General features: G+C 42.0%; 1 long non-coding RNA gene across 1 annotated transcript; it reads left to right on the top strand.

The window, feature by feature from the left end:
• The first annotated feature begins 2,247 nt into the window (after positions 1–2,247).
• Positions 2,248–9,419, top strand: LOC115074591. Its single transcript, XR_003852290.1, has 4 exons — positions 2,248–2,308; positions 8,305–8,519; positions 8,946–8,976; positions 9,294–9,419. It is a non-coding gene; the product is annotated as an uncharacterized LOC115074591 (long non-coding RNA).
• Positions 9,420–10,865: the final 1,446 nt, after the last annotated feature.

Genomic DNA, 10,865 nt, shown 5'->3' with positions numbered 1-10,865 from the left:
GGTGGAAATGTATTGTTCAGTCCAAGCTGTGCTTCCCTTCTTTTTCTCTGATCTTGAGAGAGAAGGCTGATCACTGCTTGATAAGTGTCCTGAGAAGGAAGAATACAGTCTGAGCCAAGGGCTCCATTTTCCATAAGCAGGAACAATTGCAAGGGTAAAAAGGCTGAATTTATTCTGCAGTTGAAGCTTTCCATGCACTGCATGCATGCACACACAAAATAAATCTATATGCACAGAAATGCATGTGTAGGGATCCTGTTGTTAGTCCCCTACTAGAGTTGGGTAGAAGTCAGAATATACCAAATGGTATAGGGAGAGCCCTAAGGATAATATTGTAGGTTTACAGCTCCCCAGTGTGGAACCTGGGGAATGGTATGACCCTCTAGCACTTAGAGCCAAGGCACCATTTTACCTTGTGGATTTCCCTTTTGGTTTTGGAAAGACAGCATGTCCTGTGCTGTTCTCTAATTTTTCTGTTGATTAACTTCTGTCTCCATGGAGCATGTTATTTGGATGGAAGTTCTTTCCACCTTCCCAGTCCATGTTAATTTAATTTATTAAGTTGGAGTGCCCAGCAGCTTGCAACCCAATTAAGCTAATTTAATTTTTCGTCTACTGTAACCTGGGAGAGGTTTCCTTCCAGCAAGAAGAATCTGAGATCGCCAAGATACAAGGAGAGGATGACTTCCAGTCATCCTAAGAAGAGGAAGAAGGAGAAGAGATGGATGACCTTATGGTCCATGAATATCTACTGAAGATTTGGAGGTGAGGAGAGATTTATATCACCCTTGTAACTACAAGAGAAGGTAGGAGATAAAAGACTAAATACATTAAAGTACACCTTTGCTACTTCAAACTACCATGGGAGGGAAGCACAAAAGCTTTTCCCAGAACCCAACGGGAGGGAAGAGGTCAAGTAACTTGAAGAACTGATTCAATTGAAGTAATATCTGAATTTAAAATAGACTATAAGAAGTCACAAACTTGCTAAAAGCATTTGTGCCATCTTGAAAATGAAGTAGACAGCTGTAAAAACCATAAATCATCATTTATGGTTTTTACAGCAAAAGAGTTTTTACAGTAAAAGAGAAACGTTGGAAACCACCATACCCCTTCCCATGTATTTCATTGAGTAATTATGTCATTATTCTCTAATATGGTGATTATCAGTGTTGTGAGCATAACTGCGCTGTGCAAAACATGAACTTTGCAATGTGAAAGTAATCTTTGAACAAAATCTTTCCCCACACGCAGGGAACGCTGGAAAGTACGTTTAATGGCATAATCGCAGTGTTCCACCTTTGATGGAAATGTGAGATATGGCCTCTGGAACTGTTATCCGGGTTCAACCATCACAGGGGCTACACAAACCCGCACACACTCGTGCATGCACTTGTAAACTTTCAAACACACAGAAATGCACAAAAACACACACACATACACCAAACTTCTAATATTTTGCAAAGAGGCAGTCTAAAGCGATAGAAACCTCTGTGTTAAAAGCTGAGAGATGGAAATCAGCAGGATTCCTACCCTCCATTAAGGAAAGCAGGTTTAATGCAGTCTGTTGGGAATCTTTCATTTACATATGAATTAAAAAAGACAACACATAATTAGCAGAGCACGCTTTCAGGAGGGACTTGTCTTTCCCCAGGCTGCCTGCTCTGGTGCCCTTTCAGGCAGCATTCCCGCCTCCTCTTCCAGATGAGGTTTCCTAGTCAGAACTAAACACCCACATTCAGAACTGAATCCTTTCATGAGGACACCTTCACTGCCAGTTTAATTTTGCAGATCAGACAGTGCCACGCTGCTTCCCACTGAGCACGGAGGCGGGTGGTTAAATCTAGTTCTGGATGCCTGCTGGCAGAGTCAGGCCAAGTGCACCAGTACTCGGAGAAAAAGAAAATAACAGCTAAAGGTTGTCTGGGAGGTCGGTGCCTACAAACTGTAAAATATTTCTGCGTAGATGGTAAGGAACAAAGGCATGCCATAGAGAGGGCAGTCAAGTGCCACTAAAACAGGCATCATCAATTCTAATTGATCATGTACAAAGGAAGAGCAGGATCTAGGGGTAATTGTATCTGATGATCTTAAGGTGGCCAAACAGGTGGATAAAGCATTGGTAAAAGCCAGAAAAATGCTTGACTGCATAGGGAAAGGAATGGTTAACAGAAAAAGGGGAGGTGATATTCCCTTGTATAGATCCCTGGTGAGACCTCACTTGGAATACTGTGTACAATTCTGGAGCCTGCACCTTCAAAAGGATATAAACAGGATGGAGTCAGTCCACAGGGTGGCTACTAAAATGGTCAGTGGTCTTCATTCTAAAGCACACGGGGACAGACTTAAAGATCTAAACATGTATACTCTAGAGGAAAGGCGAGATAGGGAAGATATGATAGAGACAGACAAATATCTCAAAGGTTTCCATGCACAGGAGGTGAACCTTTTTCAATGGAAAGGAGGCTCTCTAGAATGAGGGGTGATGTGATGAAGTTGAAAGGGGGTAGACTCAGGAGTAATCTTAGGAAATATTTCTTTACAGAGAGGGTGATGGATGCATGGAAAAGCCTCCCAGTGGAAGTGGTAGAGACAAAAACAGTACCTGAATTCAAGAAACCATGGGATAAATTTAACTAGTTTACTGTTTAATGATTGTTCATTGTTCTCTGTAAAGCTCGTTAGCTGCATTTTGTTTACTGTGAACCGATGAGATGTTCCCAACGTTCGTCGGTATATAAAGAATATAAATAAATAAACAAATAAATAAATAAATAAATAAATACAGGGAATCTCTAAGGAGGTGATGAGAATTATAATGCTAAATTAATTGGACAGACTGGATGGACCATACAGTCTTTTTCTGCCCTCATGTTTCTATATGTTTCTAATTAAAATTGAAATATTTATAGTGCCCCTCTGGTGATACAAGTCAATGTGTAAAAGTGAGGTATTTAGAATGACCACTTGTGAATGCTTTTCAGCTCAGATTTGCTCTGTATGCTGATAACTGCTCAGAGAAACTAGCATCCAAAGTCCAGGATGTGTCCCTTTCTTGCTGATTCCGTCAGGCACTTAGCTGACCTCAATAGGCAAGATGGTGCTTTTACCCGGTGACATATGCCAAGCTTTGCATGTCGTTTTCTCTGTGCAGTAACAGTGAGTAAAACTAAGCCTGGATTTGTCAATAGGCACACTGGGGGGGGAAGCAGACTAGCTGAAGAGTTGCTGCCTTCCAATAAAAATAATATGAATTATGCTAATATAATATAAAACTACTTTAGTTACATAATATAATGTAAAAGGTGTTAATGTTTGCCAATTTGCTTCAGAATTTTTAAATTTTTGCCACAGGATCTACCCCTGAGCTGCTACAGGAAACTAATGGGGACTGCACCTTAGACTTTCTTCCCCCTGTTATTCAACCTTGGATGGGGGCGGGAGGGAAGCAGGAGATGACAGGGAGTGACAGAACCAACAGTCACTGTGTAAAACAGGCGATTTCTGTTGGAGGATTGATAGAGAAAAGTCATCTTCTACACCAGACAGCAAGGAGTTAACATTCCTTGACTGTGTGAACTGATCCTGCTTGTGACGGGGAGGGGCTATAAGGATTGACTAGCTAGCAAATAACCTCTAATAGTCAGTCTGAGTGTCCACTTTCCTTCCTGCCTTTGCGTCTGGTCACACCAGCACAATCTCTATGTATAGAACTATGTGCATAAATCTTGTTATTTTCTATCCCAGTTTCCCAAGTATTCTTGCATGTTACCACTGACGAGCACTCAATTGTTGTATACCTTACAATAAGCTTTTCTCCTGGAAACATGGGGGTTCCGCTGCATACACCCGGTGCACACACAGGAATGGGCCAGACTTGGTGCTATTCTGCCAACAGGTAATGGACCCAGAGAAGAGGTTCTGAACTCAAGCTGTGCTGACCCTGGGAGATGCTGAAAGTTACAAGATCATAAAGCCAATTCAATAGCAGCACCAGTACTTAAGGAGAGACAAAGGATCTGAAGCGGGCACTCTACTGGTTTGGACTATAAATAAACTGTCAGTAGAACAAAAGAAAGTTTAACTCAGATAGCTTTGCTTCCAGCATAGAGTCAGAGCTGCTGCTGCAACTAAACTAGAAGGCAAGCAATGATCAAAAATGGAAATGCTGCTGAATAAGGTAACTATGGAATGTGATTATGGAAAGATAGACCTACTATAAATGAAGAGGACTGGGATGAGAAAAATATAAGGTGAAGGCTATGATTTCTCTTCTTGTGGAAGATAGTTAATACATATTTAAGGGCAAAGCATCGTGAAAGGTATGTGGGAATCACTGATGAAATTTCATGAAAGATTAAATAGCAAGCTATTTCTACTTCACAAATTTGTACAAGAAATTTTGGAACACATTAATGCTGGATTAGAAATCACAGAGACTAAGATTCTATCAGCAATATTACTGTGCAGCTTGTCTGATTTATATAATTGCTCTATAAATGCTTTAAAAATGAGATCAGAGTCTGAATTAACATTGGATTATATAAGTGGCAGGCTCCTAGCAGCTAAACCCAGGGAAGGGATCAAACTAGACAAAAGATTTTCAAGCTGCCCTTACTGCAGAGAGAGGAGCTGGTGGGTGAACACATCCCAGAAGAGCAAGCATTCCTTACTCAGCAGGATGTGAGGCTTGTGGGGCAGGCACAGCTTAGAAAAAGTAAAAGGGGTTGAGCGATGGACAATGCAGTTGCAATGCAGAAAGGTGGGATATTTGAAAAGAAACTGTCCAGCCTGTAAACATGAGAAGCACCATACATTAGCCGAGACAATAGAAACAGCTACATGTGTAAACAGCCAAAGAAACACAGAATGGCTTTGGAACTGTAATTTCATATTCAATCAGAGAAACAGCCTCCCAGACTGGTGTATTGATTCAGGAGCAACAAGCCGCATGAGAAGTAATAAAGATTTTTTCATATTGACTACTGACTAAAAAATGAAGTACTCATAGTAGATAGGAAATGTATTCCTTTAATAAAAAAGGAACAGGAATAGCTATGATATATCACCACTGCTGGATATAGTCCAAAATTCTCATGAAATATGTGTCAGATCAGAAGGCAAATCTACTGTCAGTGAAACACCTGACCAGCAAAGGTTTCACTGACTTTTGCAAGAATGTATTAAGAACATAAGAAATTGCCATGCTGGGTCAGACCAAGGGTCCATCAAGCCCAGCATCCTGTTTCCAACAGAGGCCAAACCAGGCCACAAGCACCTGGCAATTACCCAAACACTAAAACGATCCCATGCTACTGATGCAATTAATAGCAGTGGCTATTCCCTAAGTAAACTTGATTAATAGCCATTAATGGACTTCTCCTCCAAGAACTTATCCAAACCTTTTTTGAACCCAGCTACACTAACTGCTACTATTCACAATTAAAAGGAGAGAAAATATAGAGGATGAAGGGATTGCAGTTGACAGCCTATATATAATCATCTGCACAGATAAAGAACCCCCACACCATAACTTCATACATTCATAGCACAGGTGTCTAGGGTACAAATGCTCAGATCTATTAAAAGACTTGCTGAACAAAGATATTTAAAAATATCCCCATGCCATAGGTACTGACATGGGTGTGCTTGCTCAAAAACAAAGCAACTTGTGCACCAGTGCAAAAAGCAAGTCAGCCGCTGGAGCTAATTCACAGTGATCTGTGTGGCCCAATGAAGACAGTGACCTTTTCATTGATGATTACTCTAGATACGCAAAGACTCACCTCTTGAAACACAAAAATGACACCCCGGAGAAACACAAGGAATACTTGGCAGTGGCAAGCAACAAGCTCCAGCGTAATCCTGGATTCATCCGTACAGGCAATAGAGAAAAGTACATGAACAGAACAATTCAAGTGTACGTGAAGTGACAAGGGATCAAGCATCAGACTACAGTGCCCTATACTCCAAAACAGATTAAGGTAGCCAAATTGAAGATCCACATGCTAATGGAGATGGCAAAGAGTATGCTGCTAGATGCCAACCTTCCTGACAAGGTCTAGGGAGAGATAGTGATGGCTGTAAATTATCTTCAGATTCTACTACCAGCAAGGGCAAATGAGTTAACACTGCACAAAATGTGGCCTGGCAGAAAACCTTGCATGAGTCACTTGAGGATATTCGGCTGCAAGGCCTACATACATGATCTGAGTGGAAAGTATTCAAGATGGCACACAGAGCTGCAAAGGGTGTGCTATTAGAATACAGCAAATGAGGCTAGGGATACAAAATCCTGATCCCCAGGATAGATAAAGTGAGAGTTATTTGGAGTATATGCTTCGATGAGGCACCCTCACCAGATATCATGAATGCAGTGAGCCATGAGCAGTTTCTGTGAACATCAGATCTACATGGGCCAAGGTGAAGCCATGAAGTATTGCCACTGGTGCAAACTAAGGTGGAGCTGCAGAACAACAGAGTATTGCTGCCAATGCAAACCCAGACAAAACTGTGGAGCACCTGGCCAAGAAACTGTTAACAGGGGCAGAGTCACATGAATTGTTATTGTAATATTTTGTTTTTGTTTCATCTCATGTTGCAATCTGCTTAGCACTGATTTCAGTTATTTGCGGAATAAAAATATTTTTAATAAATAAGTAAATAAATAAATAAATAAGGAGACTTTGAACAGTCTAGATGTTGTTGAAGAGGTAGAGTCTGAAGGGGAGCCTGTACCACAAAGGTTAACATGAACAACTGTAACCTGGGGTTATTAATTACTCACACCCCCACCTTGTTCTCCCATGGGGCATCTCCTGCTGTCCAGGCTGGCTGAGTAAACATGGGTAGTAGCAACAGTGTCTCCCCCTCCCTGGATTGTTACCGGGGGAGGGGGAGGTGAACAGTAAACAGAACACGCACTTAGCCAAAACAGGGACAAAGCAAACAAACAGCCAAAATGTGGGAAAAGCATTAGAAGGTTGAGCTGGGTCCATATAGCTATAGCTATTCAAAAGATTATATGTAAACAAATGGTATCAAATTCCCCAATAAACCCTTGTTCTGGCACTCTGCTTAAAAACATTGCCGATATCTGTTCTGATTATTTATGCCAGATAATTAACCAATCTTTAAAATCAGGGAAATCCCCAGACCTACTTAAACAAACATCAATACTGCCCATTTTAAAGAATAAAACATCTTCATTTATGGATTTCTCTAACCTCAGACCAATAGCTTTATTATCCTCATTAGCAAAAACTTTGGAGTCAGTTGTTTTATACCAATTAAAAGATTACTTAGCCGAACATGATATACTAAACCCAAACCAACATGGGTTTAGAAAGGGGCACTCCACTGAGACCCTTCTTTTATCTTCTTTTGGTACTTTTCTAAGAGGTTTCGACTCATATACTGACTTCATTGTGATATTCTTAGACATTTCGGCAGCATTCGATATGCTGGACCACAAAATTTTGATTTCCGATCTCCAATCCATAGGAATTCATTCTACAGTATTAAATTGGTTTGAAAGTTTTCTTATCAATTGCACCTGTCAAATCAACATTGGTTCCTGTTTTTCACAATTTTTCACTCGGTCGGCATGTCGGGGGGGGCGTGACACGGTCGGCACGTCATCAGGGGGCGTATCGGGGGGCGTGATGCGGTCGGCGCGTCATCTGGGGGTGGTGTCGTGGGCGTGGTTTCGTCCCGGGGCGTTCCGGGGGTGTGGCCGCGGCATCCGGACCAGCCCCCGGACCGGAACATGGCGCGTGGCAGCCGGCCCGGCGCCTGCAAAGTTACGCCTGCCTCGAGCAGGCATAACTTGTGTGACAGAGGTAGGGGGGGTTTAGATAGGGCCAGGGGGGTGGGTTAGGTAGGGGAAGGGAGGGGAAGGTGGGGGGAGGCGGAGGGAATGGGCAGCGCGTGGGGCTCGGCGCGCGCAAGTTGCACAAATGTGCACCCCCTTGTGCGTGCCGACCCCGGATTTTATAAGATACGCGCGGCTACGCGCGTACCTTATAAAATCCGGCGTACTTTTGTTCGCGCGCGCTGTGTTTTAAAATGTACCCCTATGTACACAGTGACATGATTCTGTACATAGGGATTGTGCTGGTGTGACCTGACACAAAGGCAGGGAGGAAGGTGGAAACCCAGACTGACTAATACAGATTATTTTCTATATAGTTAACCCTTACAGCCCTTCCCCTTCCAAGCAGGGTTAGGTGACACCTGTCCTGTCTGGTTTAGAGGATGATGTTTTGCTATCTGTTCTCCAACATCTCTTCTCTTGATTTCCAGAGTATCGCTGTGGCAGTATCTGGTGGAAACCCCACAACTGTCCATACAGTGTCCTCATGGAGGGAGCCTTTCCTTTCCTGTGCCACTCTCACATCTGGGCCTTGTTTCTTGGACTTTGCATTCGCAGAAGAGTCTGAGAGTCAGCATGCTCTGTGTTGTCTGACCTCGGTCCCCTCAGGCCAACACAGGAGCTCCCTGCTTGTCCTGAGGCCAAGGTATAAGATGTTGACGTGAAGTAACTGTTCTCTTGTGAACCTGAGATAACCTGGGCATGGTTGGGGAAAAGACTCTATCAATTTTCCTTGGAATCCTATCCCTCTACAGCATAATTTAAGTAATGAACAATCGTATCCAACCAAAGCATCTCCCGCAGGTAGATAGGAGGGGCTAGGAGACAGAAATTAAAAAAAAAAAAATTCCCTTGTAGGAGGTAGGATAGTATGTACAGATCTGTCTCAAGAGCCAAACACTAAAATAAATACAATGCAATTTTATTCTACTCTGCCTAATGCTGAAAGAATGAAATGGATTAACAGAAAGAAGAAAGAATTTAAAACAAATAAGAGATAAAGGATTTTTTCCTCTTGCTTGGTATCACTTTACAGCAATTCCCTTAACACAATTTTTTTTTTTTTTTACAGGTAACAGTTCAGATTCTGACCCATATAGCAGGTAAATAGCTTTCAAAGCACTTTGATCATCCGCTATATGCACCTCTAAACATTCTGTCTTTCAGGAACCCCGCATTATGGTGCACAGTATCATAGAAGTATTACAAACTTTTCAAAACTTGGGAGAATTTACTATAGGTTCTGATCCTATTCCCTTAATATGACTGTCAGATGCATCGATACAGGATCCTCAGACTAGATGAATATGTGTTAGTGTCTTAATTCTCCTAATGTACACCAAAACTTTGGAGTTGAGTTTGAAAGGTTGTATAATGCGGTGCGTTGATTTTTGAGCTCACTTTTCTTTTCTTTTTTTAGATAATCCCTTGCAGACCTTGGACCAGTTGTAGCTGTGCTGCTCCCCTTGTGGTAGCCATTCTCCAGGGTCTTAACTCTCGTCACTGATGATCTGTCTCCCTATTCTCAAACAAAATCAATAAAAGAAACTTCGTACACTTGTTTATTTATTTAAAATTGCGCACTCCATAGATTGATGTGGTTTACAGTTAAAACATTCATAAACAACATATAATCAGAACAATATTAAGAAGGACAATACACTAAAATAATATTCCATAGGAATAGAATAGACTTTGGTTATCTGCAACCACTTATAATCCTAACCTGCATTCATTTATGCTTCTTTTTAATAAAATAAACCGAAGGAGGATGACTCGTTGACTCAGGTGGCAAGTGCCATGCAGAAAGTCCCCAGCTGAGTCCCTGTATTATGTATTCCACTCCTTGGGGGTCAACTGGGACTAGAGACGCTGCAGAGGCACCATTTACCATCCCTGGGAAGGGGGGGGGGGGCAGGGAGAAGGAAGTCAGGGTCATTGCTTAAGAGTGACACCTGGTGGCCAGATTTAGTGCCCATGGTTGCCAGGTTCCAGAAGGAACCCTGGTGCATGGCCCCTAGCCCAAGACCGTCCCTTCAATGCCCAGACTAAGTATATTGGGGGCTGGGAGAATATAAAATAGGGGAGAATATCACCAGGTGGTTGCAGACGAAGGCTCAAGGTGTCAGATCCTATTATGCTGGAAGTACAGAGGAGCAGGAGAAAACTGCCTGGTCCAAAAATAGTAATAATAATACAGGCCCAAGAGCTCTGCAGTGAGAAATGTAACATTTTCTCAGATGACAAGGTAGGAAGTCTAACATCTTACTCAGTACATTTCAACTTCAGCTGTATTGTATAGCCTGCCTTTCCTTTAATAGTTCAAGGTGGGGAACCGTAAATAAAGCATACAATAGTAAAATAAAACATGTAAATGCCATAAAACCAGTCATAAAAGCATAAAACATTCAGTGTTGTATGAAGCAAGAAGCTAAAACACAAAAAGAACAGCGATTAAAATACAGATAAAAAATAACATTAGCAATCAAAAATACAAAAATAAACACCAATAAAATCTTTCTGTCTAGCTAAAGGTCTTTTACTGACGTAGTTTGCCAGTCCATTTACTGAAGTGTTCTCAGAATACAAGAGTGATCTTTTTTTAAATCCTAGCCAGGCTCTCAAGTTTTCAGGAACAGTAGGAAGCATCTCTTAGAATTTTAATGTGGCATGAAGCCAGCCGACTACTGTGAGAGGAGAGACATTATTACTGTACGTGCGCTGGAAGAGCAATCAAAGATTGCTTCCTCTTGGGAGGTATATGAACCAATGACCTTGTATTACATCTGTGTATGCGTGCGTGTGTGTGTGTGCATCACTGAACCAGCGGGCCCCAAGAACTGAATGTGTGTATTTTTTTGTACTCTTGACAGGTGGAAAATTTCATCCACCTCCTCTCCCCTCCTTCCCCCCTCATTAGGAAGCTCAGGTAACAGTGAAAAAAAATGACTGAAGTGTAAAAACTAAGGTTTCCAGGGTGGCTGAGGGCTAC

The sequence above is a fragment of the Rhinatrema bivittatum genome, chromosome 12, assembly GCF_901001135.1.
Source record: "Rhinatrema bivittatum chromosome 12, aRhiBiv1.1, whole genome shotgun sequence".
Classification (NCBI taxonomy): Eukaryota; Metazoa; Chordata; class Amphibia; order Gymnophiona; family Rhinatrematidae; genus Rhinatrema; species Rhinatrema bivittatum.
Note: the sequence above shows the minus strand (reverse complement) of the source record. Positions and strands in the feature narration are given on the sequence as shown.